Raw genomic sequence first — 6,922 nt, forward strand, 5'->3', positions numbered from 1 at the left:
CAAAAATCACACGAATCATACTTATTACTAATAGAACGAATCACAACGTTCGGGGTTCTATCTGCGCAGGTCACTCTCCCCCCGCCGAGAGCAACTAATCCGCGTTTCCCTTTTCCATGTTCCCGGGGCACTCGGCCCGGAAATGCCCGACCTTCCCACAAAGCCAGCACTCTTTGGCAGAAGCACGGTAGCGGTTATCGCGAGAGTAGCCCCTGCGACCGTTTTCCTCCTTCTTTTCTTCTCCCTTCTCGTCGCCCCCGTTTTGTAGCGCGAGCTTTTTATCCCCTTTTCCGAAATTCTCCTTTCTCTTACCGAACCCTCCGGAATTCTCTCCGTAAATCATTTTGACGGCTCTCGCCCTATCAACCGCTAATTTCAAGGAAGTCACACCTTCCAATTGAAGGGTCCTTTTCACATATCCGTCCGTTAATGCCGAGATAAATTGCGCACACGCAATTTTATCTCGAACCGCGAAGGGACACTCGGGATACGCCAAGCGAACAAGCCTCTCCAATTCGGAACCGAGAGACGCAAAATCCTCTCCGAATTTCTGTTTCCGGTTTGTAAAAATTGAATAATAATTTAGAAAGAGGTGTCCCTCCCCGAAACGCAATTCTAGCTTTGATTTTAATTCCGCGTACTCTAAATTACCGACATCCTCGACCGTATCTAAAACCGAGCGCGCTTTTCCCCTTAGACACGAGGCCAATGCGATGGTCTTCGACTCCGTCACTCCACTGATTCGCGCGCACGATTATATCAAACCGTGAGAAAAATTCCCGCAACGGAACCGACCCATCATAAACGTCGGGCTTGAACTTGTAACCAAGCTCCGTGCGCGCGACGCTCTCACCCGAATTAGTTCGCGCCTCGCTCACTCCCGGATACGCAGAATGGGTCGCCGGACCCTCGCGCAAATCTCTCGCCCCCGGAAGATCAAAATTCGCCCCCGCATTTCCGGTATCACCAGACGCTCTATTAATAAATGGACTTAGCTGGATTTCTCGTCGAAGCTGAAGCAGCTCCTCGTCCCGACGCAGCAGCTCCGCCGTATGTATCGCCTCTCCCTGTGTCTGCTCCTCTCGCATCGCTCGCATCTCGAGGAGGACCGCCTGAAGAGTCTCCGCCTGCGATGCGGCCTGCGGAGCACTCGCTGCAGAAGTCGCGGCCCGAGTCCTCTTCCTCGAAGGGGCCGCCGTCGTGGCTATTCCACTCGTTCCTTCGCCGCTCATAACGGTCGGTAACGTACGTCCGATCCCGGACGAGCCCCCAAAATGTTGCACTCTGGCGGAGTTTCTCTTCGCTGGTTCACTCGCGCACTCGCGTAAACGCTTGCGGCTCGTGGAAATAAGGGAGACACTTAATTGGGAGTAGAAAGGAGTCGTTTATTATCTACAATATCAGGCTCGATCGTACAGAGACACGTCTGTTCGAAAACGAAACACACCGGAATCTGACAGGCGTTGTTTACATAGCAACGCCCGTCACCAAAGACGCTCCGCGACGAAAGATACCGGGCGACGCTCACAGCGTGGGTGCAACAATATTATATAATTATATATATTTAGATATGTTTTTATATAAAAATTTTTTTAGTGCGTCGAAAAGTTTACGTCTCATTCCTCGTTCTCTGCCATCAGCCATAAGGAGATTGATCTCCAGATTTACGTAATATTCGTATAATTCGTATAATTTATTGAAAGTGAAAAGTGTTGAATTTTGAAATGTCTTGTTCTGTGCCGAGGTGCAAAACTGGCTATCGTTCGCAAAGAACAAAGTACAAAAAATTGGGAATGAAAAACCTAAGCCTATTCAGAGCTCGCACCGTAAGTAAAACGCATATTAAATATCAAATAATATATTTATATTATATGTTTTACATGTATTATCAGATCGTATTTAACACAATTTTTTATTGCCCTATTATTGCCATAATAATTCATTAATTTCTTTTATAATGGTAGTTCATCGATAATTTACCCCGGTTCTACATTGGTCGTATCGTAGCATAATTCATAAGAAATTGACCAATTATAGTCGAATTTGAGGAGAATAATCAATTGTGATTGGTCAATTTCTTACGATTTATGCTACGATACGACTAATGTAGAATCGGTCTTACATGATTATTATTGTACCACAGCACAGTACTTCGCAGTTTCGATTAATGATGTTATTTACAAATATATTTTTGTTCTGTTAAACATAGCCATAATAATTTATTAAAATTCACAATTATAACTCACTTTCTCAATTATAACTCACTTTTTAACTCACTTTTCTTATACTTCAATGTAGTAAAATTCCAACTTTACGCATCGCGTAATTTTGTTCAGTCGCCTGTCACCAGCAGCGAGGGTACCGTTTTTTTAACACCAGCGCCACCAACTTTCGCCCAAAAATTGGCCCACTTTCATAGTATGGAGATCGGTCTCCTTATATCTTACTCCCTGGCTGTCTCTTTTTAATAGTCTCAAATGCCATCTATTGATGCAAAAGCAACCGTACGTACGTACGAGTACGTACGGCGACGATAACGACGTTTCTTAAGGACGTTCTCCGGTCCTTATACTAGAGAAAATCGATTTTCTTAGGATTTTCTTGAAACTGTGAATATACGTTAATTTAGGTGTGCTTTATGCGTGGTATAAATTTCAGTACCTCTTCCGGTATAAAAAATAAAGATACTGAGCCTCAAAGTTTCAACTTTTACTAATGAAAAGGTTTTCCAGGCCAAACGGTAAGAGATACGAGGTTGGCCAAGAAGACCAAAGTTGCTCCTCTCGTCGAGTTCTATAAGGAAAAAATGCCAAAACTAAAAAAAAATTAAATTTAAATTTTTTTTTTGAAACTTTGAGGCTCAGTATCTTTATTTTTTATACCGGAAGAGGTACTGAAATTTATACCACGCATAAAGCACACCTAAATTAACGTATATTCACAGTTTCAAGAAAATCCTAAGAAAATCGATTTTCTCTAGTATAAGGACCGGAGAACGTCCTTAATTGTAAAATTTAACATTTCAGACTTTACGTCGCAATATCGAAGTAGGGCACATAACGGAAAAATATAAACATTTTTATTACATAATTCAAACCCAATTAGCTATCGATCAAGCCTACTTAGAACTTGATCCGTTCACTCGTTATTGAGATCTCAAAATCTCGGGTACTTGCAACTCGTCCGTTCGCGTAAAGATACACGGCGGTCTCGTGCTGCGCGTGTACTTAGCGCGAAACACTACCGTGTCTTCTTGATAGAAAGTAAAAGTAACAGTTTGTAGTTGAATAACCTTTTTTATCTTTAGAAAAATCTTGAATATAAAAAAATCCTATTTTTAATATCTTACAATAATTTTTGTAACACTATTTTATAAAACCATTATTAACATATTAATGCTACAAAATAAATGTTAAATATTATTGTGATGTACAAATGTAAACATAATCTCATTTTTCTTCAAACATGTTTAAATCCTTTTTTTTTATTAAAAAAAAGTAATTGCTGAAAGATCACTTTCCGCGTATTTTTAGCAATTATGCAACACTTTAAGCGAAATGTCAAAGAAATTTCAACACGTTTTCAGAGAAATATCACCAAGTTTTCAAAAAAATTTTCGGAGAAATTTTAGTTTAATTTCACAAAATTTTCAGCGAATATTTAACAATTTGGCCGAAAATCTTTTTTCAGCGAAATTTTAGAGAAATTGTAGAGAAATATCAGTAAATTTTCAGAGAATTTTTAGTAAACTTTCAGAGAACTTTTTGGAGAAATTGTAGCGAATTTTCAAACAATTTTCAGCAATTTGGCTGAAAATAATTTTTGAGCGAAATTTAAGAGAAATTTTAGCAAAGAGTGATGGCAAAAAGACCTGTTTTTTCGCTCATTTTTTTGGACCTCGAATTTCAAACTTTTTTAATGTCAAATAGTACTATACACATATGATGGGACATTAATCCCAGAGTAAAATGAGCATAGGCACGATTTCGGAGATATGAATGAGTGAAAGTGATGGTTTCTCATAATCCATGAAAGTACACGAAACTCTTCAAGTGTCCATACCAAGGAATAAAATATATATAACGAAGTGAAACATTTCAATTTCAATTAATCTTTATTTCACTCCCCTTCCGAGGTTGGAAAGGCGTTTTTCTCAGTAAAAACGTTCCCAAAAACCTTTACAAATTCTGCTATACAAATAAAATCATATACAACATATGGCGTTTTACAATGACGTACCCAACCCTTTACATCAAACTGTTCTTTTAAATCAATTCTTCTTAAACTGTTTCTTTACATCAATTCTTCTTATGGTCCTCGTCCTCGTCCGTATCCATCAATAGCTTCTCCTCCATTTTCCTCGCGATCTCCTCGTCCGCAGTCCTTTTTGGTCTCTCGCCTTCCTCCTCTCTCCTTTCTTTTCTCCTTTCTTTCTCCTCTCTTTCTTTTATCTCATCTCTACTGTCTTGTCCTCATCCATTTCAACCTTACACCTGTTCCCTTCCTTTCTCCTCGCCTCCAAAACCCTCCGTTTATCCTCCTCGCTTCCCATCTTAACTAACACCGTCATCCAATCCCCCTTTGTCCTTCACGCTCACCTCTACCCTTACCTTTAATCCATCCGCAAATAGCTCCTTTATCTTCTCCCAATTCGTTCCCTTTCCAATCCATCTCTCTCTCTCTCTCGACCCTTATGATCACATTTTTTTTCCTTCTCTCATCCTCGTTCTTCTCGTAATCCTCTGCCCACCATTTCTTCCCCTCTGACTTACCCCTACTCTCCTCGCTATCGTCTCTCTTTCTTTTTCCCGCGCTCTGCTCCAACCTATCCACCTTTCTTTTCAAGCTTTCTATCTCCTCTCTCTGATCCTTTATTTCCTCGTCTCTTCTCTTAATACCCTCCTTGACCTCTCTCATTATCTCCCACATCTGATCCTTCACCATCCTTTCCATCGCCTCCTTCTCCATTGTAAATTTTCCTCTAAATTCCATCTTTCCTAGGTTATCTGTAACACGCACAATTAATTCCTCTCTTCTCCCTTGCTCTGCTTTCCTCTCACGCCCCCCCCTCTCTCTCTCTCTCTCTCTCTCTCTCTCTTATCGTGCTTACCTCTTCCACCTCTACATTTACCTTTAAACCTTCCGGAACAATTTTTATTATCACCGCTTACTTTCCACTGCCGTTCGCTTCTTCTCACGACTCACCTTCTCTACAGCCACCACGCGCGTTTCTTTCCTGTTCACCTCGCTCTATCGATTCCTTCCTTCGACCCTTCGATCTCACCGTTTGTCCGCCGATACACGTTGCGAAGACGCGCGTATCTGCCTTGCTCCTTTCTGCCGCTCTCGCCTCTTGTGCCATCTCCTCGCCTCCATCGCCGGGCCTGCCAACCTGTCCCTTTGCACGTCCTCTCCGTCGGCATATCGATCTTCCACCTTACCGACTCTCCTACAAACGCTCTTATCCTCCTCATCTACGTTCCTTCGCACATCCACCTTATCCGCCGCATCTGCCTGCTCTTCTCCGCCTTCCAACGAAGTGAAACATATCGTTTCTTATGGATTTTTTTTACGCCGGATTCAAATATGACCTTAGTTTTCGTCTAGCATAAAAATTCCCCGAGATAGATGGAGTTGAAGTGAAACTTGACACCGCCTCTCACGGATCGGGCTGTTTTTTTACTGTGACTCTCCTTGCCTCTCACATATTGGGGTCCCACCAAACACAATGCAACATGTGACGTACAGGTTAGTTGTAATTTCCTACTCAACAATATAAATGCAACACGGGAGATATAACACGTGTGCATTGCATTATATTACATTTATATTGTTGAGTAGGAAATTACAACTAACCTGTATGTTACATGTTGCATTGTGTTTGCTGAGGTGCTTTTTTAATGTAAATCCCCTTGCCTCTCACAGATTGGGGTGCTTTTTCAATGTGAGTCCCCTTGCCTCTTACAGATTGGGATGGCGACAGAAAATACCCTCAATAATACGTGAACTTCAGCCACGCATTCTTCCTTATGCAATACACCCTGACTGGAAATCATCACTTTCACCCCCTTGTATCTCCGAAACCGTGCTATGCTCATCTTGAAATTTTACTGGGATTAATGTTTCATCTAACAGTACTATTTGCTATGAAAAAAAGTTTGAAATTCGAGGTCCAAAAAATGGGAGAAATTTGCCATCACTTTTTCAGAAAAATTTTCAGACGAAGAAATTTTAGTTTAATTTCAGCGACCTTTCAGTACTTTTGCTGAAAAAATCACTTTCAGAGGAATTGCAGTAAAATTTCAGCGTATTTACAACAATTTTGCTGAAATATTACTTTTAGCAAAATTTCCGCGCTCTGGGATTAATGTCCCATCATATAGTACTATTTGGCATAAAAAAGTTTGAAATTTGAGGTCCAAAAAATGCGCGAAAAAGCAGGTCTTTTTGCTATCACTCTTTCAGTAAATTTTTTCCACTAGGGTTGTCTATTAAAAAATGGTATTTTATGGCATCCAAGAACAAAGAGCTGAAGAAATTACATGGCAAGTCGTCAAATGCAGACTCATATGATAAACATACGTGTCTGCATTTGACGACTTGCCATGTAATTTCTTCAGCTCTTCGTTCATGGATGCCATTAAATACCATTTTTTAATAGACAAGTCTATTGAATTCACAATAGAGACAAACCTCAATTGTGATTCTTTTAGTATTTATAAATTTAATATAAAATCAGTACGAGTCTAAATGTTTACCATATTGGTTTTAAGAGAAAGCCTGAACGAAATCTTAATTATTCACGATATATTAGTCTCTGTTTCAGGTGCAGAAGTTCATAGTGGGTGCGATCCAGAATTGTGCAATGTATGTTTATTCACAGTTCTTTATTAATTAATTTTTCATTATTTATTGCAAAAAT

General features: G+C 40.2%; 1 long non-coding RNA gene across 1 annotated transcript; it reads right to left on the reverse strand.

Annotated features, from left to right (window-relative positions):
* Positions 1-4,720: 4,720 nt before the first annotated feature.
* Positions 4,721-6,580, reverse strand: LOC139780019 (uncharacterized). The gene is made up of 2 exons (XR_011720080.1): positions 5,245-6,580; positions 4,721-5,006 (listed from the first exon to the last, which is right to left on the reverse strand). It is a non-coding gene; the product is annotated as an uncharacterized lncRNA (long non-coding RNA).
* Between the last annotated feature and the right edge of the window lie 342 nt (positions 6,581-6,922).

The sequence above is a fragment of the Temnothorax nylanderi genome, unplaced genomic scaffold, assembly GCF_030848795.1.
Source record: "Temnothorax nylanderi isolate EJ_2023f unplaced genomic scaffold, tnyl_v1.0 TNYL_tig0257_pilon, whole genome shotgun sequence".
Classification (NCBI taxonomy): domain Eukaryota; kingdom Metazoa; phylum Arthropoda; class Insecta; order Hymenoptera; family Formicidae; genus Temnothorax; species Temnothorax nylanderi.